We start from the raw sequence: 23486 nt of genomic DNA on the forward strand, positions 1-23486 counted from the left end.
AATGTTAAATTAAATTTTCATATTCTTTTTTGTTTCGGCATTATTTTCATATTCTCTAAATTTTGAAGTTTTTTCATCAAGTTATGCGCTTCCGTATTCAACGTGGCACGTGATTCATGCGTATGAAATGCCACATTCTATTTTCTTTCGCTGCTACTCGAACGGTTAATTTTCGAGCTGGTGGTGGGGTCTAGTTTTTAGTCAACTGCATATATCATGGCTCATTGTAGCTCTACTTTGTATTACATACTTTCTACGACTTGAAATTTATGGCTGTTATTTACGTCTGGTTTTGTTATCATCTCGCGAGTGGGAAGCCGTAATAATCGGAGGGAGTAACGCGGAGCAGTTTATTTTTTGTGCAGTCCATTTGAGTGATTTTCACTTTAGTTTTTTCGCGAGACTTCCTCAAGCAATCTCACCGTGCTTGTTTCGCTTTGATTAAAGTGATTCTGCGAGTGAAAATTAATTTTTCGTTCGTTCCGTCATTTGTTATAAATAAATGTTCATAGAATTAGACATTTTAATAAAATCATGGTTTTCTTTGAATTTTTAACAATTCGAGAAAAAGTTCGTCTCCTCGGTTTATCTGAAGAGGGAAAAGGCAAAAAATGAAAATTCTCCAAAGTCTCTCGTTTCCGACCGAAAGCGCGAGGTTGCCTGCGACATGCGCAACAATTGCAATCACCGAAACGCTCAAAAGTTGGAGGCGCTCTCGGAGCACAGTTTCGCAACAAACAGACTCGTCGCGGACTCGTTACCTGTTAGATTCGAGTAAATAATTGTGAGAAAAGTTGAATATGTACAGAGCGACGGATAGAGAAAATTCCGGGAAGCGCTTAGGGTCCCTTCGTCCATTTGCATCTCGAGTACGTGATGCGTGGTTTCGTTAACGTAGGCGAGTCGCGGGCGTGAGTACTTATAGCTCGGTATACGGAGGAGTCCGGGCACGAGGATGCGAGTTCCCGTCCGCCGTGTCCCTCGTTCGTGCGTTTTTTCGTAGTTTCTATCGTCGGAGCGCTAGCGTTTCAGTCTCTCATTTGACTGGGCAAACAATCGTAAGACTCGAGTTATATTGACACGTGTGGCTTATGGATATATAAAAACGTAAATATGTGTGTATAGCTACGCGGAGTGGATTTGAGTGCGTGTACGCAGGTTAAAAGTTGGCCTCGCGCGTCCAGCAAGCCCGCCGGAGACACTTTGGTGACACGTGTCACGTGCATAAACTCGTGGCTCCTTGGAAGCGAGGAGGAGACGAAGAAGAAAGCGCAAACCGCTGCTAAGTGGCCGCTGGTCAGCGGGTCGCTTCGGATTCGTTTTTTTTTCTTCATTTTTTATATTTCTCGGGGCAGGAGAAGAAGCGAGTAATAAATAACAGAGTGCGGGATCCCCGCGGGGACGGCTAATAGTACATTTTGGGACATTCCGTAAGGACTTTCATTTGAATAAACGGTAAAACAAAGATAATTGTGCGGGCAGAGAATAAGGAAGGATTTGGGAACGAAGGTACTTAAAAGCCAATTTCAATTTGCTTGGCAAAGTCACCGCGGAAAAGATTAAAAATAACAAACTTGCCGAGCGTTCAATTATATTCTCGTAGTAAATGGCGCGCTCGATCGCGCCTCTTGAAACTCGTGCGGCTCGCACACCATTGACGAGAGTTTCCTGATCGAATATCGCCTCTCTACGAGCCAGCAGCGCGAATCGGCATGATTTATTGCAAAATCTATTCGAACATAGATACGGCTCGTTTCGCCTGTCGACGAACTTTTCATCGCGCTGGTAGCGCGCACGAAATAAATCTCCGCTCGCCATGTCCTGGCCAAGGAATATCCATCAAAGCGCCGCGACCACGAGGACCCCGAGAACCCACAGAGACGAACCGCTCTGCTGGGAACTCTGTTTTTCGTTTTCTCACAACGCCTCCATGGAGCGCCGCCAGGAGCATCAATGGTGTCCCTCACCACCGAAACGTATAATTTTGGTCCGGGCTCGTACAATCGTACGAGCACTGTAATTATAACAAATTGATACGTTCACGAGTCGCTCTTGCGAGAGAGAAAGAGCGAAGCGATCGAAGTAGTCCTCGCTTCGAGCTCTTCTTCGCCGGGAGTGGGACTTTGGGTATTAGTTCGCGCCGCAACTTCTCTATGCCTCTCTTGACTCCGCGTGTAGCCAAGCACTTATTGGTTATAATTGCGCGATCCACGTCATTAGCCTTAATGAGCCTGGTATGGTGCGTAGATCTATTTGAGTTCGTTCTTACTCATCGGTGTACAGGGTGTCCTTAATTCGGTTGTTCGCGAGCTCGAGCGCCGGGGGACTCGACGTTAAGAATGTGAGAATTATAAAGCCGCTGGGAAATTTGCTGATTTAACTGAAAAATTTGATTTTTCAGTCTTTTCATAGTTTTTATAGTTTTTTTGCACTCTTGTCGGTCAATTCTCTCGCGGAAATCTGCGGCTTCGTTTTCCGGAGATTGCCCAAGTGCTTTTGACAACCCCAAAGCCCAGTTGAGCTTTATGCATAAAATCAGATCAGAGTTCCTGCTGTGAGTGCTGGCTTTTTGACGACGATTCGAGGCGATTTTCCTACCACATTTTCTCCTTCTCGAGTGCGCTACGAGAAAAGACACCCCGTACTTGAGGATGTCCCAGGAAACGAGGCGTCTAACGTCGCTCGTAACCGCGTTGCACTTTCGAAACCTCGCGCCCCGGCGTTACTCGGTACCGCCCCCTTTCGTTATTAAACCATCTGACTTTTCGTCTTGGACAAAAGTTTCACGAGGCGTTGCACCTCACGCACGAATTCGTAAGGTCGAACGTAATTACGTGGTCGCAGCGACCACGCGTTACGCCGCTCTATTGGCTCATCGTTCCAACTAATGTTCTGTGGTAGCGAGCCTGAAAGTGAGGAACGAAATGATCGAGTGCGAGCGATTTTCCTCGTTCTAGAAATAAGATTCACAGTGAAATTTAACTGCGCACTTTTCCAAATGCCAAAATTCTTAATCCACTCGAATCCGAATTTTGAATAAACGATAATATTGACTTCCCACTATTTCACGGAGACCAAGTATCGCATAATCGCGTGCGCGAAGACAGATGTTGAAAAGGTCAACCGACAGACGTTTCTCGTAGTGTATGCATAAGATTCAAAGTCGCCCTCTGTGAAGCATATTTCTGTGCGCGGCGTATCGTCACAAGAACGCCCTCTCGTCGCGGAGAGAGGGCCGCGAGAGAGCGGCGAGATCTATCTCGTCAGAGGCTGCCTCCTTCTCTTCCCTGCGTCCTGAGGCTTGTCCGCGTCCTTGTCATTGTAGTTTGTTCGGGGCCCTCGAAGAGAACATTGCGTAGCTGGGGCGGCGAGAGCACCTGGGAGCTGGCACAGCAGCGATTTTTTCCCGCGCTCGGCCCCAAGAAAGAGATCCTTATGCCGTCGTCGTCGGGAGAGAAGTGATCCCGACCCCACCCTAACCTCACGCACGAGATGATCCAGCTGTTTGATGTTACCCACGTGCGAACTCGCGCCTTTTCTATCCGGGGGTATACGTCGAGCCAACTTTTATGAAGTAGGTATAAAAAGGTCTTTTCTCCGGGTGAATTAAGCGGCATCTGGCATAGTATGTACCGCGGAAGATCCGCTCGCGAATCTCCGCCGAATATCGGTGTAGAAATAGTGTGGGGTTCGGAGGGAGGAAAGCGATCGATGGACGGTGAATGCTCATCGGGGATATTCGGGTCTCTGGGCGACGGTCCACTTAAATTTTCACAGGGCTCGAAGCCTTCGAACTTCACCTCGTTTATCCTCAACCCGAATCGATAACGAGTTGCTTAATATTCCTGCCGTTTCGTCCGCAATCCACGTCGAAACTGTTCCCGATTTTACCCAAGAATACCAAAAAACGACCATTGATGCTCGGAGGAATTATAAAACATCCATTTTCCCAGGCGGGTCTCGCGGAAGTTGCAGGGACTCTCGCCCCAACGCTCCACTTTCCCCTCGTCAATGATTCCTCCCTCCCACGCGCAAATCAGTCCGCGAGCGTAAATAATAACGTAATCGAAGCAGCTCGAATGGCTTCACTCCCGTCATTCGAGCCTTGAGTTTGCTCGCGCACGGAACAAAGATCGAATGAGAGAAAAAGAGAGAAAGAAAGAAGGAGAAACGAGAGGTTGGCAAACGACCTAGCGAGGTCGGGACCTTCTCAAGGCAATCCTCGAGAGGAAGGCCGCGACACGATACCCGCTGCACTACCACTCGTGCTAAACAACAAGCCCGCAAATGTGATATACAAACAGACACAGACACACTAGAATTGCATGCTTTCAGAGGACGTATTAGTCGAGGAGGAAGAAGAGAGCATCGCGCGCACACGTACGAGGAGGCAGCCTCGTGCTGGTGTTCGCAGTACAAGGAACGATGCGTGGATCGTGAGTGCACCGGCAGCAGGAGCAGCAGGTCGTCTGTATCTCGAGCTTCTTCTTATTTGAACTCGCGGTTCTCGTTGCTCGTGTACGAAAGCATGTGCTGTGCAGCCCGTATTCGTTTTAGCAAAAGCAAATGCGCACACGCGAGCTTTTCAATTTACGACTCGTTCCAGGGACTCGTCTACGGTACACGAGGGTAAACTCTTCGATGTGAAAATGCGCGTACGGATTGTGTAGAAAAGGTGTAAGACGGACGAACTCGGGAATTTTGTTTGCTCAAAATCTCAGCGCCGTTGGGGAACGCTCGGGAGAAGAGCGGGGACGCGGCGTTTTAATCGTTTTTCATCCTCGCGCGGCGAAATGTCATCGACCGTCCTTTGAGAGCCGCGACTCTCTTAGGGGCATTTGAATAACCAAACAGAGGTATCTTTTACGGGGAAGGGCAAACCTCGAGGACAATTTGTCGTGCTTAGTGCCATCGAGAGGCCGCTCGAACGAATAAACGCTTTCAGCCTCCCACTTTTTTCAGTGCGAGATTCTCCAGCAGTTTTTTAAATCGATCAGCGGAAACGGCGTCCGAAATAACGACGTTAAGGACAGAAAATTGAGGGAAAGTGAATCGATGCGAGCGTTAAATGTAGCGGAATCGCTCGACCGAGTTTCCTCCTCCCACAATTTTTGTTCCAGCTCTCGACGAAACGACGAACACATGCGAATACGATATGCGGACCGACGATTCTCCGCACTCTTCGTCATCCGTCGCAGGACGTCCCCGCGAGCTGTTGCTGCATCGCATGTACTACAGTGGCGAGAGGAACAACGCGGCGATGACTCTTTCCCGAGAGCAGGCGTGCTCGCTGCGCACGGGATATCGTTGGACGGGCGAGGGTATCGTATTCTGCCGCCGTTCGTCTTCGCGATCCACCGGGATTACGTTACCTGGGTCGCTTCTCTCGGTGTTCATCGCGAAGAAGCGACTCGCGGCGAGGGGACGATCCTGGGCCCGGGGATGCGCGCGGCGACATTTATTTCGAGACTTTCACTCCTCCTAAACCGCTCATTTTCTCCCCCGTTTTTCACCTCTGCCGGACGGATGATTTACACGAACCTGTTGCAGCTCGACTGAAATATATATGAGGATTTTAAAAAGCCTCCTTCACTTTTATAATCCCAATTTGTCGAAAGGAGTGCCGAAGCCTCAAGAACGGTGGTTTGACGTTTTTTTCCTCTTTCTCAACATTTTCATCAGTCCCGAGGCGACGAATGATGAAAATTTTCTTGTCTCCGTTACCCCGGGTGATTCCTACCCGAAAATGGGCCCGCTCATCTCCGGATTGTAGTTTTATTAAAATCCCGTGTAAACACAACAATCAAGGAACGAAATCTTGACGACTCAATCGGCGGAGGCTCCAGTAGATCGGGGACAAATATTCCGGGTTTCATTTCGGCTCGAAGCGTTTATGAGGAGGCGGACGAGCGAGTGGTCCTGACCAGTGGTGAACGGCGCGAGGAGCATCGACGCTCCGTTCGAGTTCGTTACGTCGGAATTCTCTAAGCTCGTTTATTGCATCCGATAAAAAGTCCGTGACAAGTATTGCCTTTCTGGCTAGCTGCGTACAAAGATGTATAATGTGCGGAGTCCAGCTCGTTACGGGCAATAATAAACGACCGTGGCGCGGCCGCGGGTAGAGCCGTTGTGGCGGCGACGGCGGGGCGGGGGGGGGGGGGGGGGGAAGAGGGAACAAAGGCTGGGAAGCGTGGGCGGGGCGCATACCAGAGGCACCTGCCGGTCCGCCGTTGCCGCGGACATCGACGACGTTTGAAACGTCAGAGTGCGCGGCGACGACGGCGAGGAGAGGCGCGCGGCGCTTGTAGTTACGAATCGGCCAGTTTGAGCTTCCCGCTCCCGCGGCGGAGGAGCGGGAGGAAGCTCATTAAGTTTTTCTCCTGCCGCGCTGCTGCCACCTCCGCGACGATGCGGACGCCAGCGTTCCTCAGTCCTGCTCACTTCATTCAGATTGCATTAAAAAAAAAAAGAAAGTACCGGACTCGTGACGACGACGAGATCCATATATAAATATAGGCGGGGAGGAAGACTAAAAATCGAGATGCGATCCGACTGATAAAGCTCCGGCATATGAAGCTGCGAGAAGAGCAGTATTGAAGAAAAATGAAAGAAAAACAGGCCGAGAGCACCTACGACGAGATTGCGGGCGAGATGCGAATGCGAGCCGCCTTGGGAAACTCGCGGCTGCTGCTTCGCATGCAGCCTCTAATTCCCGAGCCTCGTCCGGCTAAATCCTCCGTACGTTTTGTAATCACGCACGCAGTTACGTGTGCGTGGATACATGAAGCGCCCCCTCTCCGCCGCCTCTTTACACACCGTATGATTAACCGGACACGAGGAAGAAACGCTTCTGAAAAACGAGAGCGCGCTCCACTCGAGGGAAGCTCGGACGTAACGAGATGACGATTATTTACGATTTCTAGGCTGTGTCATTACGCGTGCTACCGGCTCGGAGCCCTGCGAGCTAAGTCGTTGCGAGGATTTTTCACTCGCTCCTCCGCGCGCGCGACGCACTTGCCATTTTCCGAGCTCCACTTCCTCGCGCTCCCCCGGACCATCTGCGCGAGCAGCCCAAAGGAAGCTCCAGCAAAATCTCTCGCGATACTTTCCTCCCGGGAAAAATCGATCCATAAATTCACCGATTTATCGCCCCCGCGCAGCCCGCCTCCGCGATATTTGCAAACGGAGTAACGCGACGATTAATTTGCACTTTACGGACTCGCCTTCTCCGGCTATTCTGCGGTGTACGTGCCCGGGCGCACTTTGATGCCCGAATGCCACATGTCACGTCGCAGAAATCACGTGCTACTTATCGAGAGACAGAAACGTTGCGTTGTCCTCATTGGCTCGCGAGTTCCCACCGCGCGCTGCTCTCGCCGCCGGGACCACCCCGTCCAACATTCTTACCCGTTTTCTACGCGATCCTCTGCGTCGCGTGTCTCTCATACACTACTAAACTCCGTCTACGTCCGTACTTTTTCACTCGAGAAAACTCATATAGACAGGAGCAGAGACTGCGACGAGAAACGAGAAAGAAGGGACGCGTGCTCTCGCATGTCAGCCATTAACTCTCTGTCTCTCGGCAAATCACGCGAGTCTTATATGACGCGAGGAGACACACGGAGAGAGCCACTTTACTGTGCGGTGACTCTCGCTTGCTCTTTTACTACGCGGATTGCTGAACTCGCTGCTGCTGCTGCTGCTGCTGCTGATGCGAACAACGCGTTACTGGGTACGCGACGAAAACCCGACGACGCACTTACCGACACGATATTCCACCGTTCTTCCTTCATATTCGCTTGTATGTTTAACTGTACACATTACCGTCTCTATTTATACGTGAATTTCTTTATTATATGAAATAACGAGTCGAGAGCTCCCTTGCCTCCTTCAATTATACGAGGATACATGATTTTTTATTTTTTGGTGTGTATATGCCTTGAGCGTATTCACCGTTACACCGCGAATGTGGTTAGATACTTTTGCCTCAAACTTATATTTCTCTGCGACAAGAGAAAGAAGTGAGGAATGAGTCTGCGGATGAGTCATAAAGAGCAGGTAATGCATACGCGTTTAGAGACTCCGCAGAAAGTTATTCTTTGCCTGATAAGAGAAATGTCAGATTTTACTTGACTCTGGCTCTCATCAATGTGGGGACGATTGCGATGTAGTTTTCATGTTAAAAACGATTTTTTTGGTTATTTATCGGGCAGTTGAGGTAGATCGTGTCCGAAGGATCGTATTTTATGGGTGTCTAAATTCCATCGATTTTCACTTCCTAATTAAAGATACAATCACTTCAAATTAATGTCAGAGTTAGTAATTCGATAATTGTAAATACATTTTTTCAACTTATCTTTTGGCGAATGGAATTACAGGCCATTGATTAAAATTTTATAGTTTTTCGTGTGAAAAATAGCATTGGAGGGCGCAAAAGGAAAACGCAGCGAGAAATGGATAAAGAAAAAAGTGTTAATAAAAAGACAGAAGGCTGTGGCAGGGATGGCCTGAGCCAATAAGAAACAAAATGTCGAAATAAGCAAATGTGAGGTTATACGAGTGCTCGTTACCAATTTCGTTCAATCTTTAACGTAATTTCTCTTTATTACTAGTAAAAAAAATCGTCTCGAATTTTTTCTCAAACCTTTATTATATACTTTATAGTTATTATGTACTTTTAACTTCGTAAGAAGCGTTCATTCGTTATATTGTTTAAGCAAATCGTTTCGTGCATGAACTACCTTAAAGGAACGATTCTCTGTGCAATATAAGGTGGAATGAAAAATTATTGATTGAATAATCTGCTTTGCTGTTTTTCTTTCAGACTCAATGAAACGTTTTCGTCGCGGATAATTTATTGCCTCTTAGTGACCGTCTCTCAATCCTCTTTCCTTCTCTCTCTCGCTCCTCGCACAATGAAGACTCTCCCTCGGAATCGAGCTCTTCAACACCTAAGGAGATTTACGAGTCGTTCTTCCGCTCTCTCGCTCTCTCTCTCTCTCTCACTCGCTCCGGCTCCTCCGTCGAATGAAAGAAGAAAACGGAAGGGCACGGGCATGGGGGAAAGGAAGAAAGAAATACAGAGAGCGAGGGATCGGAAAAAAATACAGTAAACCGCAGCAGCCACCCTCGGTGTGGCATGGGCGTGCGCCACGGAACGCAGACATTCGCACACATTTGTATACCTGAGAAAAGACTCCAATAACGGTCGGTTACGTTTCTCTCCGTCTCTCTCTCTCTCTCTCCCTCGGCTCAATCTTCGTCCCTCTTTTTCTCTCCAGAAGTGACACGGAGACTCACGAAAGATCGAGGGAGCGAGAGCGCAAGCGAAAAAAGGGGACCAAACGAATTCACGACAAACGCTCCAATGCTCTACAGCCAAAAGGGCGCAACTGGTCGACTTTGAAATATCGAGGAAGCCAAAAAACGCCATTCCAACTACCATCGTTCGATCCAAGACCGTTATGACGTTGCTGCTTTCGCACAGCTCAGCTTATAGCTTCTTTTACAACCCCCGCTTTACCTCCCTTCTCAGCCCCTGTTACCACGAGCACGCACACACGCATCAACCGACCAAAGTACAGCTTCCAGTTTCTCTGCCTCCGCTTTTATATTCAGATGCAATGGCTAATTTCATCGAGCGAGAATTCCACGCTGAGAGCGCACACCAAAGCACTGAGGATATTTTTTCAGGCCTCGATCAGCATTTATCGGCCTCCGGATCATGAGAGACTTCGAGTTCCAAATGCATTTGCAATGCGCTTCAAAGGGCTTTTACGAATTGCGCTCCAACGAAGGTGAGTGACTCGAGAACACTCGTCGGAAGCGGAAGCTGCTTGGGGACGATTTTTTAGTGACTGTTTCTGGTCTAATGTCTACGAAATTATTGAGGGAACGGGAAAATTCAGGGGAAACGATTTTTCAGGAGAATTCATCTCTATTTGAAGTGTTTTTTTTATGAAGAATCGTGAAAATGAGCATTTCAATGGGGAATTTACGAATAAATATTTGATTAACTAGCTTTTAGGGGTTCCACGGATCCTCACGAGAGTTGCTGCTCCTGCTGATGTGAGCCCTCCAGCAAATATGCCGGTGCGCACATGTGCAGAGCTGAGTATGTACATTAACGCGCGTGTGTTAGCCAAGAGTGCGGAGGTTGCGACGCGAGAATCAGGACGCGCACCGCGTAATTATACGTGCCTGGAATTGTGCGCGTTTCGCTGACGAGAAAAAGGGAAGAAGAGGCGGAGGGAAATAGACTTAGGGAAGAGAGAGAGAGAGAGAGAGAGGAAAAGAATCGTCTTCGCCGCATGGTGACCCCGACGATTAGCCAACGATGGCCTCCGGCTACATCGTCCGTTTCTTCTTCCTCACTTCCCTCTCGCGCGATCCCCGGCGCGTCATCTTTGCTCTCCGAGAGCAATCATCGTCATTTTTTTCCCCGATTCTCGTCTGCGTCTTCGCTTAAAACTGTTTACCATTTCTGTTGATTTTTTACGCTGGTTATTATTCGAAACGTGCGGTTCGATCCCGCGTCGATATCCTCGAGTGGCTGTGAATGTTGATATAAAACTCCGAGCACAAATTCAAATTGATTTTCGAGAGAACAAAGCTTCTGGAGATCGTCAAGTTTGGATTGAAACACCAGGTTTCTTGGGGTTGTCGAACTCGTTTAAATTGGTTAAAAAATCCCAGGAAAGTCTCAGTGAAAAGGGAGAAAAAAGCTTTCGCGAAGCGTTGGAAAACGATCGGAGGGTCGATGCTCCAAGAGCGTTTGAATCGGAGGTTTGTGAAAGGTACACACAGCTGATGAGCCGTGGTCACCGTTTCTCGTTTCACGCCCACGGACGAAAGATCGTTTTCGTTTGAAAGCCGATGCGTATTTAGGGCGAGAAGAGACGGCCTGTGACGTTAAGGAGGCTGAGCCGACTTTTCGTAAGAGGAAAAGCGTAAGAGGCTGTACGACGAGGCTTGACCGCTGCATGTTTGCGGACAATGGTGAGCGGTGCTCTTTGGCGCTCTCGGACACGAGCCGGACTTGTAATCCGACATAATATTCTCCCCGTTAAACGGTGAAAAACAAGCCAAACAGAAGCAGCGGGTGGCCGAGCGCGCATTGAGCGCGGGATGAGAAAAGAAGCGTGTAACGAGTCGATCCTTTTAGCGAGGAAAAGTATCCTCGCCGGAGGAACCAAGTCGAAGCGAGAAGATGAAGGAGCCGGGGAACAAAGGCCCGGGGAAAACACCCCCGTTTCACGAGCCTGTTAACGTCTTGTAGCCCTTTTCACATCTTCGACTCGAATACACGCGCCCTTCTGGGATCGCACCCTCTTTACGACCCCCGAGTACAGTCGTTCGCCTCGGCGGAGGTGTGTCCGCCTCCTTAAATGGTCTGATTTATGTCCGAGCTTTTTGCAACCCCGTCGAGTCGCTTCGACTTTTCAATGGAAACCGACAAATCGACGGTTATTAGCTCGACATTGTTGCGCAATCGTGTCCGAAAAACCGCACTATTTATTCTCCGTTCTCGCGTGTTTAGCTCGATAAATGCGCGGGCGCATTTATCGAAAAGTCGAGCACGTGGCGTCCGCTCCTGCCCGTTCACCTTAGAAGTCTTCAAACAGCAACGAGCTTTCGTAATCTTCATTTTCATGGGAAAAGTACCTTAAGAAATGTGTCTAGGGAAGAAGCGCGACTTTCCACGGGCCGTTTTTGTGCCCGGTGCCCATGACGACAGCCAATGAAGGAGGTGTGCCTCCCTCGATGATCAGCTTCCTCGAGCCGGTGCTGAAGAAAAGTTTCGTCCCGCGATCGATCTTCCACCCCCATCCCCCGTGAAATCGAGGGTATAAAAAGTAGCAGCGTTACGAAATCTTGATGCGTGGGTACGAGAAAGTGTGCGCGTTCTCGAGGGGGCGAAAAAATTTGGGAAAAAGTAACGCGTCCGGGGGTTTTCAATCTCGGGAGCTCGGTTTTTTCTATTTTTATTCTTTTCGACAAAGAGTCTGGGCCCGGCGCTCCGTCACGGGGGCTACGGGGCCTCAATGTCAAGACGTGTACGTTTGCGTTAGAAGGAGACGAGATTCATCTCGAGCGCAGACGATTCTGAAAGGCACACGCGGGCTTTGGGTACAGCGACGAGAGCGTGCGAGGGTGCGCGCCGCGGGCTCACGCTCCGTTGAATGGGGCACGTGCTACGAAATACGTCTAAGGACCTCGCGCGTTTCTTCTTTCGTAATCTTCAGAAGGCGCACATTCAGCACCCGGCTTTCTACGCACCCCCCCTTTGCGATCCCTCAAAAAAGATGCTCCTCGAGCTTCCTCCTCGAAGATACAACACGAGCGAGAATCACTGCCTCTCTCTGGCTTGCACACACACACACTCGCGCGTGTGTCAATGGGACGAGCTGTGTGCCGCCGAGAGGCCTGAGCAAACCCATACCTGGCGCAAAACCGAGTATGCGAGAGCCAAGGAAAGCTGAGAGGCGGCAAGAAATTTATACGAGTGTGTATGCACATGCTTATTGCTTAGCCTCCCTCCTTCTTTTTCGAGGCCTTACGAGCGTTTGCTTTTCGGCTTCGGACACACGGATCTCCCCATCCGTCTTACGATTAAGGCCGTTCAACGGCACGCGCTCGTCTAAGTTTTTCTTTTTTATTATTCTCTTTTTTTTTCTGGGGAAAACGCAGCTGCTGAGGTGACGAAAAAGGGATTGATGGGAGTAATTATCGAGGGTTTTGTCATAAGCCAGCCTGGGAAAAAAACCACCTCTAAATCCGGAATTTTAGAGGTGCGAGTCGAACGAGATGAGCTTCGCTCCTCTGATTTATGCAGTGGAGCGTTCTGACGCGATGAAAAATCGATGAATAACCGATTATGGTTATTAAATTCAAAGAAAAACCTTTCCTTACCTCCGTCACAGGCAGCGTGAATCCGCTGTTTGACGTCCGTTGAATCCTCCGATCTGTAATTATCTTCGTTCCCAGATTTTGTCAACTCGAACGTCACTTTCTTGACGAGTGTGTTCCTGAACAACGCTGCGTAACGATTCGTCACAGTTGCGTGGCACTTTGCATCACTTTAAATAAGAATAAGCTATCGCGGAGGATCGACAGAATAAATGTAAATAATCGTTTAATTGAATTACGAAAAATCCCGTTCCTCCGAAAAGCTCACTCGCGAAGTTGATTTAAAAATCGAAGAACTTTTCAAGCACCACCAAAAAAGCACTCGCGACGGCAGTCCTTCGGAATCGCTTGAATAAAAAACCTTTCAGGGAAGGTTCCTCGTCGGTGGAGCTCCCACGAAATGGTTTCAATCGTTCGATCACTTCGGTCTGTTCGGATCACCCGCGCTTTTTTTCCATCGAATCGTCGGTGGCCAGGGGGAAAGAGAAAAATGGGGAAAAACTAAGGACACCCGAGAAAAGGGAGACAGAAAAAGTGGCTGGAAGCGCAACAGGTGACGAATGCCTACAGCCGAGATTCGCGACGTGACACGGTGGAGGAGTCGCGACGATATTACCGCGCGTAGTCGGCGGACTGTTGGCGACTAAGGCCGCGTTAGAGAGGGAGGACAGGGGGGTGGGGCGAGCCGGGGGAGGGGAATTTTGCCCCTCTCTCCTCGGTAATGTACGTGCGCTCGACTCAAAGCTTCGTCCTCACTTTTCCCCTGGCTCTCTCTGCTCTGATCTCACTCTCTCTCTCTCTCTCTCTCTCTGGAAACACAGTCTTCGAAGCTCGTGTGAAAGAAAGTGATACGAGATCATTTCGTTTCCGTCGGTTCGTTCATCCTTTCAACTCGAATTCTCGGCTCGCTGTCGTTTGCTCAAGCTCTGCTCGGGGGTCTGGAAGTGTGAGGGGATCGGAGCCTCGGAAGACTGTTGACGAGACCGAGGAAAAGAGATTTGGGATTTTCACTAAAATGTTTTCGATTATTGTTTTTGGTCTTTCTCACCGTTTTGGAATTAAATGTTATTTTCTTGGTGAACAACGTGGCCGAATGTCTCCAGTGGATACGAGAGTTCACGTTTTTCTAACCCGGGCTCGTGTACGCGGCTGCGGATGAATAGTAGGTAAAGCTTGGATGCCAGACGAAGAGGAGTAGTGGGAGGCGCGACACGCGACAGAAAACTGGAGAGAGGGACGGTCTGTCGCGGTGGGAAGAAACTCCCCTCATTCCTCTCTTTTTCCTCTCTCTCTCTCTCGCTTCTTTTATTTATTTTTCTTTCCCCCCGGTTCTTTCGCATCTCCACTGGACGCCGGTTTTCTCTACTGGATCGCAGCCTTTTTTCTTCTTCTCCTCCTCCTCTCCTCTGCTCGTCCCATGTATTCGTTTACATCGCACAGATTTCTCGGTAATAGTTGCGGAAAAAGTAGTAAACCTGAGGCTCGCAAAGTCGGATGAGACTTTTCAATTGCAGTGTCGTGAGAATATTGTGGTTTTTTCACCCTTCTTATTTCATCTGTTCGCCGCTCCGTGCTGAGCTCGAGCCTTCCGAGGGGTTACATTTTTATTCGATTCTAATCTCACAGCCTGTTTCTCATCACCTCGGCCAATGTTTTATTGAAATATTATTGCAAGCCGCGATGGAAAAAAGGACTTTGATAAGCAAAGTTTAATCGAACGATCTTCCTTCGATAAACTCTCGTCTCCCAGCTCTAACCCCCCACCCAGCCTCCCCCAGCTCTCAAGGTGAGATCAAACAAGGGGGAAAAATAGCGATGCTCGGACACAAAGAAAAATCAGGGGAACACTCGTGGGGAGGATCGATGGGGCGAAACGTTCACCCTCTTTTTTCATTCCCACGCTATCGGAATACCTTTGCACATACGCGAACACAAACGAACCACCTTTTTATTGCCTCTCTCTCTCTCTCGTGCTCACTTACTCTCAACTCGCCTCCCCTCGCGCTTTCTTCTTGCCGAAAATTCTTACCCTCCACCTCACGCTGCTAAAATCCCCCTGAAGAATTAACCCTCGAGGTAACCTGCGACGCGAGTCAATGGGGGCTGCAATGCTCCTGTCCCACGCCACCGTGGCCATTCTACTGCGCGTATTCGCTCATAAAGACACGGAGCAATACATAACTTTAACGTGTAGTTTCTCCTGTGGACAAAACACCGCTCCAGAAACGTATTATTTCTTGTATACTAGCGCGCAATAAGAACAAAATTGTATACAATATTTCGAGGCATTGTGGAATTTTAACTCCCCAAAATCGTCCCAAGTCCGATACTTTTTCCAAGTATCTTCTATGGCGTTCGAAAGAGCAGAGTTTCAACAAGAATTCCAAACATTCTCTTTCATTTTTCGGCTCTTTAAAGTCAAAAGTTTTCGCTAAAATCGCGAATTCGCGGATTATTTCATAACTCATCCAATTCAGCTTTTCGTAGTTTCTATTTCTGAAGCATGTCCCGACCCTTGCGGATCGCCAGAGCGATTCAAACGGAACGAACAAAGTTGCAGTACGCAATGAAAATGGTAATGTCACGTTGCGTAACACGGGCCGAGCGTTCACGCGCAATAACACGCGGAATATAAAGTCTCCCGGGTGTAGACACTCGCACAATGTCGACCTCATCTACAACGCCTCCCACGGGTGTCAAGACTCTCTAATCGATCGATCCTAGTCCTCGAGAGTTTGTCCCACTCCGAATGCGACTATAAATATAAACGTACGCGAATATACTCGCGGCGTATAATGAGATAATGTACAAATTATAATATTTCAATGACGGAAAACACTATTAATAAAATCATTTCACGGAGTTTGGCTTGTCGAGATGAAAAATGATCTGAAACGCTGAAATGTCAGTCGATTTTATCTCGTAACCAGATATAAAAATAATTGAATATTAAAAAAGTAATAAAACCCCAAAAATGTTACGTTCGTTTTTCTTACTCACGATCGCTTCGAGACTACGAAAAAAGTAATTTTTTGCGATGCTTTGTCATTAGTATTCGTGGGTGGAAAATAATTGAAAAAAATGTTAAAATTAGAGTCTTCGTTGCAAATTTGAGACTTCCATTTCCTCGTTTTTTAAGTTTTGTACTAAAGAAGTAAAAAAATGGTGGCGACTGAAATGAAATTCGTTGACTCAAGAAAAATTTGATTGTTACGATCTCCCGATTTGCTGGCTCAAATAAATATTCTCGATTACAACGAGAATAACGTTGAGGCGCCAAAATTTTTTGTTCAATCAACAAAACGAATTTTGCTAGCCCCGACTCGTTGACTCAACAACGCACTCTCGTAGGATCGTCAAACTTAATTTACACTCTGATTTTTTCGATATGACGCTCCGAATCTCGAATGCCGAAGCCCCCGAATTTAAGGTGCAGGAGTATCATAAAAGTGTAGTGCGAAAGTGGCCGCGACTGCGAGTTCGGGGAAGCGAGTACCTCGAGGTTGTTAAACACATTTCCGAAATCGTTTGGAGGAAAAGGGCGAAAGAGGCTGAAGAATGAGCGGAGGATGAATGTATTAAGAATCGAGTATGCTAATGAAGCGAGCAGAAGTGAAAGAAAAAGGATAAAAGGAAGAGCGGGGATGGGGATTGTTGGAGCGTTGGTCCAGCACGCCCGGCGGGCTCCATCGCCGCGATATTTTAATTAACGTATCGATAGTGACGTTACATTCTCGTGTGTATCGGAGCGTGGGTTTGTCAATCGATAATCGATGCGTATAGTCCAAACGAAGCTATGGGGGTCTGATCGCCTCTAAACGAGAATGAACATCCACCTGATATCAAACTGATGAATGAATTTAGCGCGATCGAATAAAAAACAAAAGGATTTAACTCGAATTAATGCCGATACGGCGGGCGAGCGTTGCTGTGATAAATGATTCACAATTTGAGCGGATATGAAGTTGTCCGAGAGAGAGAGAGAGCGAGGCGCCGCCGCCAGTATTGAACGTCCAGTTGCTATTGAGACGTAAAAAATAGTTTTCAATTGAGACGTCATCGATAAATTGGTAAAGAATATAAGAAATACAAAAATGGTTAGAATGTCGTCGTCGCGGACTGCGAGAGATTTCGAGGTGAAAATCAGCTGGCAAAAATGGTGCAGAATTGAGTGGCTCGACGAGGGGAAACGAAAAAAATGATGAGAAAGTTTGGAGGCACGAAGAATACTCGGATTTAAATAAAATACGAATTTCCAGCTGGGCCGTGTGATTTGTTCGAGCGAGAGTACATAAACACATTTCGTATCGATAAGCAATCGAGGGATTATCATTGTTTGCTTGACTCTCGGGTGTGGGCGTACGTAATGCGCGTCGATCGCATAACTCTCGCGTATCTCTCATTCTCCCACCGCAGCGCAGTGTGTATCACAGAGCAGGAGAATAAAAAGGATCGAATTGAGGACTGTGAGAAAGTTTGTAGAGCCGAGAGAAGGTGAAAAAGGGATTTTATCGGGACGTGCGATTGCGTACGCTCTCGTATGTTTGTGAGGAAGGCACGAACGCTCGCGCACCACTTTTTTCTTTCCTTCGAGAATAATCGCCGTGTGTCCGTTGAATCCGAACACGTACCGCGTTTGTCGCGCTCCAGCCTGCATGGCTATCGCCAACCGTGGATTCCTATCGATTATCGAACGCGCGAATGGGAGCGTTTGACAATTGGCCGCAATTGACCGGCCCGAGCACTCGCTTCTTCGCCGGAGACGCGCGCATGTGAACCTCCGCGAAGCCTCAAGATTCGATCTCAATTATTCCACGCGGGAGAAATCGAGATTAATTTACTTTCGAACTTGACATTTACTTCCTCGTTTCTCGGCCCCCTCGAGCCCGTTCTTTTTCATCTTGAATATGAAAAATTCATGGGAATACAAAAAAAAAAAAATATTTTCTTACGAGCAGATGCAGAAAAATTTTATTTTCCTGCATAAAGATCCAGCAGAAAATCGTTTTCATCCAAAAACCCTCGGACTCGGTCCCCCAAAATTCTCATTTCAAGATCATTGCGTTTTTACTCTTCGCATGAAATATTGAAAAACCAGCACACGATCGATTTGAAGAGAATTCGTAGCGACGAGGGGTCACGAGGTTGTCTCGAGGCTTATCGAGCGTGGGCGTATCGCGCTGCGACGACGATATGCCTCGGCGTCAATACACGCATTTGAAACGAAGCGCCTGAATTTGTTATTTCGAGTTAACGAACAGTGGATCCCAAGACTCGTGTGCGCAAACAAGACGGATAACGGAAGGATTGTTTTTTCCGCGAGTTGCCAAAAAAGAAAAAAAGAAAAGACACGTCGACGTGGATGAGCGATGAAAAATGGAATCAGAAAATACGACGCAGCCGGTTCGCGTACGATCTTGCCTCTCTCCCTCTTTCTTTCCGGGTTTTGCCCCTTGACCAGAGATGCTGTGGCGTGATCAATAATTATTCTTGCTCGGCTCGCCGCAGCGGGAGCGAGAGAATGACCTGCGCTATCTCACCCACGCGATGCAGCGACGACTCGATTCTTCGCCTCCTTTCCTCGGTTCTTCTCAGCAGCAGTCTCAAAAGTCTCAAAGTTTTAACAACTTTTGTCACGACCCCGGAGAACGAAATTTAGCAATTTTATCTCGAAGTAGGCTCCGTCTCACTTTACACGGAGATTAAGCTCCGAATGAAGACTTGACTCCGCATCGCGTCGTCTAATGTGACGTTGGGCTCGAAGACTCGTGACAAGTTGGCTCGAATTAACGCGAGGATTCAGATTTACGATGTGGAAAGTGAGCCGGGCGAAGTGAGTGGGCTGAATTATCATTGGCCTCGTTAATTAATTTGTCGGGATCCGAGCCGGCGAGCAGCTTCGGCGGACAGGTGGCCGCTCTTTCTTCCACGCGAGCAGGGTCTGCGTGCGTCCGTGTGCTGCGATTGTGCTCGGGGGGACATCGCACTCGACGAGGATTTATTTTTTCCACGGGCTCCAGAGCCGTGGGTACCGAGTCTGCAGGGAGTTGGAGGAAAGCTTCGACCGTGAAGGGGGCCGAATAGAAGCGCGTGAAAATCGAGACCGCGGATGGTCTTGATTTGCACGGAACTTAGCAGTTGGCAGGATCGGGATTGCAAGTCGTAAAAATCGGTTGCGAGCCGAGGATTCGGCGTTGCTCATTTGCCCGCGTCGTGGAAGTTCGACGCACCAGTTGAAGGCTCCGAACTAACATTAATGAGGTTCGAACGAATCTGAAGCTTCGGTTGGATCGTTTGGACTGAAGTGAAGCATCGATCCATGGGAGCGAGGATGAGTTTCTGCAGGGAGACTAGAGCAGAACCGGAATCGTATACTTTCGCAGCCTCCGAGTCAGCTTCTATGAAGCTGACTGAGCACAAAAATATATTTCAATGTTAAATTCAGTCGAAAGCTCGCGACGGTTGTAATGCGGCTTGACGTCGTGAGATTTGAGCGCGGCGTATCCGCGAGGCTCTGATGAATCACGCCGATCACCGAAGCAGCATCCAGTTAATGAAATGTCCGATTGTCGCGTTGCTCTGATTAATTGTCTGCTTATCACGGTGACGCGATCTCGCTTTAATTTAATTGCAATCGCAGGGCGTTTCCTCGATATCAAGCTTCGCTTCTCTCCTCCCCCCTTAACCCCCCTCCCACTATTATCCATCTCCTTCGATCCATACGCCGTTAATCCTCGCCGCAACCGCCCTTGTTGCTCTTGTGCAATCTCCGGGAGACGCCGCGATCGTTAATTAAGCAACGTTCGCTTGTATATGCCTCGCGCTGTATAAATACACCGCGGAGATAATAAAAGTCCGGGGAGAATCTCTCGAGACTTGATGTCTCATCCAACGCGACAGAATTCAAAGATACTTGCTGCTTAAACGCCGGAGGAAAATCACTCGGAAATGAGACTTTTTTGTGTCCGAAGCTGTTTATAATTATTGCTGATAATGTTGCCATTGAATTGGAGTTTTTCCTTCTTCGTTTATCTCCCATAAAATCGTTTTTCTACGCGGAGAACGGCAGCTTCAGGTTTTTCTTAATCGTAATTTTCTCAAAGCTCAGGAATCGGTAAATTCTTCACTCATGAAGCTGAGTCGAGGAGCGTCGAGACTCGATACGATCGAAAGTATTAAGGCCCACTTGTGATGGGCGGAGAAATCGAAAATTTTTTCATTTTTCATATTCTTCAAGTACAATGTCTGAAGAATATTGTCACGAAATATCTTAAAGAACTGATGCTCAAAAAAAGGTGCTACTGGAATACAGCTGGAGTTGCGCAATTTTGAGGAGTTTTTTTATTTAAAAAATTGTACAAGTACATGAACATGTGTACTAATGAATGTCGTAAGGCCTTAAAAAATATACGAAACCTCGATCGCGACGGGATTTATAATTGTCTGAGCCGGCGTAACCGATAAAAAAGATTCGATTGGAGATAAGTGGCAAGAGAAAAGAAAAATCCTTTTCGTCCTGTTTTACAAATCCTGCAGAAGGCGAAATCCTTTGATCGCCGTCGTTGATTGAATATATTCTGGTATTTTTCTGGGTCATCGGTTCTATTCGGTCGCTTGTGCGTCGAAGAGAGAAATTCGCACTTGTTATAAACAGATTTTGGTGGGGTTTATTTGTCAGGCTTCTGCGCGAAGCTGATCGAGCGATCCAGGACATTTGGACGAGTGTCTCTCTTGAATCGAGAGCGTTTTGATACTCGGCAAAATATCCTGGTCGTATTCACAGTGGGTTTTGTCAAGCTACGCCCGGGTTTGACGTACCTAGCGAGAAGAGCGAGGGGGAAGAGAGAGAAAAGGAGGTTCTAGGTCAGCAGGAGCGGTCCCGGTAAGAGATCTCTCGTTGCATAAAGAGCCCGGTGTCTCGTGGCCTCCTCGAGAACTATCCTGCATAATTCATGCTCACTCGCGCACTCTCAAATGCATATTTTTTAACCGCGAGAAGGATACGCGTCTAGCATTGTTGGACTCACACGCGCCCAGCACAAACGCACATCAATGTTTTCTTTGGATGTATGCCTAGAAAAGATTTCCTCGATCTTATTTCGGTCACGCGTTTCGTCAAACGATGCGAGTGGGAAGGACCGTCGGGCCGCAGTTTTGGGAACATGCGAATTTACATCGAGCTAACGACTGACACTGTCTGGAGCACATGTAAAAATCGATTTCCGATGAGCCAGCTGCGAGCAGAACGGAGGGTCAAATCTGGTCATCGTCGTGGCTGTCTCGCGGGCGACTCTTGCGTACGTTTCACCTCGTCTGGAGATCCTCGCGATGAGATAATCGCGCGAGACACCGTTCGCAAATATTTCTTTCACTTTTTTTTCATCCTACGACTCTCGCCCGCGATTCGGGGCCATCGATGCGATCTGCCAGACGCGGAAGGTGCATTATGCATGTCGCATCGCCGAATCAAAAGTAAAAACAAGAGAGACAAAGAGAGGGAAGGAGAGAAGAGAAGCTTCGTCGCTCAGTTTTCAGCCTCCTCGGTTTATTCTGATGCCGCTGCGAGTACTCATTCAGACGGTTCGACTTTCCGCAGACGCGGAAGAGGAACACTTTATTTATAGGCTTCCTATCCAAAGAATATCCAGTCCTCGACAATATTGAGTCAGCAGAATCAACAGAAATAAGAGAACACCGATTTTGTTTGTCTGGAGATTTCCGAGATTCTGCACAACCTCGCATTCCGCCATTCCAGATTTCATGTCGAAGCTCCAACCAGTTTTAATGTGTTTTCCAAACCTTCGCTGCTAGCTATGCGCTCTCCCAAACAAAATATCCACAAGACAACTTGGAACCGAAGTGCGATCGCAATTATGGTTCAGCATTTCAAAGAAATGATAGGCTCCGGTGTGTCCTAGATGAAAATCGAGAAAAAAAGTGCAAAGGAACGAGGGAGAGAGAAAAAGAAAAGCAGAGAAACTTCCGAGCCTCCGCAAGTTTTCGCCTCTTTTTCTCTCGCTCTTTATCCTCGTCGCTTCCCGCAACGGGCCCGATTCCTCAGGCTTCCGAGTGGCACTAGCACGGGGGAATCAAACTCTGATTGTGCGTCTCGGGGTGGCTTTTGGACGCGTGAGAAATCGCGAGCAGCTGCTTCGGCGCTTACACTGGCTAACGTCATACGTTGGTACACTCACGCACTCAACTCACGAGGCATAATAGCTTACTCATACACCTTCTACCGGGTCCTTCGTTTTGTCTCGCTCACTCCTTATTCCTCTTTGCATCTAATAAGAAGGAAATATACGAGCATTAGGCGGAACAAAAAGTCCGCTATGTAAACTCGAACGAACGTTCCCCCAGGACAAAACCAGCACGTGCTTTCAGGAGAAAGCAAGACGAAAAATCTCAATGCTCGATGTGCTCGTTGTTGCTCCGCGTGTATGCAAATACAGACGAGCAGAAACACACCTCCCGTGCACAGGATTCCTTCGGGGTGGCACAGCGGGCGTTTAAAGAGTTTAACGCTCTATGAGGGTTGACTATTTCTACGGGGGAAAAAAAATTGTTACTTGGTCTTTGTTCTTTCTTCCGGTTCCCACGATCGCGACAAAAGATATTTATTGCCGATCCGCGAGTTTCCCTCGCGCGTTAGTAGTGGCCTCGATTTCGAACTTTTATATTTATGTCATTTGAAGAATATGTTCGGGGTTGATGTGCGAGCAGGATTTAAGCCATTCGGAGTTGTGGCGAGGCTGAAAAGCTTTGGTCAAGTCGATTAAACGCATTGGACAATGGTGTTTCTTGGCATTTCGATACTCTCCGAGAATCGACAAACTACGAACGAGTGTCCAAGGCCGCAGGAATGACGGGGAGGAAGCGTGGGATTGGGCGAACGACGGGTGGAGAAATCCCGAGACTCCGAAACGTCATTGAAGTTGGCGGGAGTCTTGCTCGTCTTTTCTGCCAGCAACAAGTGAGCAGGCCGACAGCGAATAAACGGTGATGCGAAAGAGGGTGCGAGTTCCTTCCGAGGGAAGAAATGCTGAGTCTGCGCCCTCGTTTATTGCGTGTGGGAATTCGTGCAAGCTGCGCGCGCGCTCCCCGGCGACAAGTACGCCCTAAAAATGTCCGCTTTTTCTCTCCGGAGCTTCGCTCTCTTCCCGGCCGTCGGAGAGTGCGCCCGTGGCCAAAAGTTCTGATCGACTCCCCCGTGCGCACAGCCGGGAGGGCGTGAAGGAGACGGGGAGAGAAAAAAGCAGGAGAAAGGCTGGGGAAGGGCCACCTTGCGCTCGCGAGTCCCAACGAGGATGAACCGCGAAATCCTCGCTTGGGAATTCCCGCTGCCTCACCACCGCATTTCTTCCTCCGTCGAACCAAACCGCACGTGCGCTCTCGTCGACCGACTCTTACGGACTTTCCCGCCAAAAATGGCCTCCTCTCGCCCCTACCGAAGGGGAAACGCGCGAGCCAAGGAGAGATGGGAGATCGTACGTCGCTGCCTGGCCATAAGAAGCAAACTTGCCCGGAGCCAACGTTCGATTTTTTTACGTTACGCGATCCCCAACCCCTTAACATCA

The 23486-nt window shown here is 48.4% G+C and overlaps 1 protein-coding gene across 2 annotated transcripts in view; it reads left to right on the forward strand.

The window, feature by feature from the left end:
- Positions 1-23486, forward strand: part of LOC122417522 (glycogen-binding subunit 76A-like) — a 122068-nt gene that overhangs the window by 11693 nt on the left and 86889 nt on the right. The window contains exon 1 of one of the 2 annotated variants that reach the window (XM_043431069.1): positions 7731-7801. The exons of the other annotated variant lie outside the window; for it this stretch is intronic. The gene's annotated coding sequence lies outside the window, so the exon portion shown is untranslated. Of the gene's footprint in view, positions 1-7730; positions 7802-23486 lie in introns of those variants that run through there. 2 annotated transcript variants of the gene reach the window in all.

Source organism: Venturia canescens, chromosome 10 (genome assembly GCF_019457755.1).
Source record: "Venturia canescens isolate UGA chromosome 10, ASM1945775v1, whole genome shotgun sequence".
In the NCBI taxonomy this organism is placed as follows: Eukaryota; Metazoa; Arthropoda; class Insecta; order Hymenoptera; family Ichneumonidae; genus Venturia; species Venturia canescens.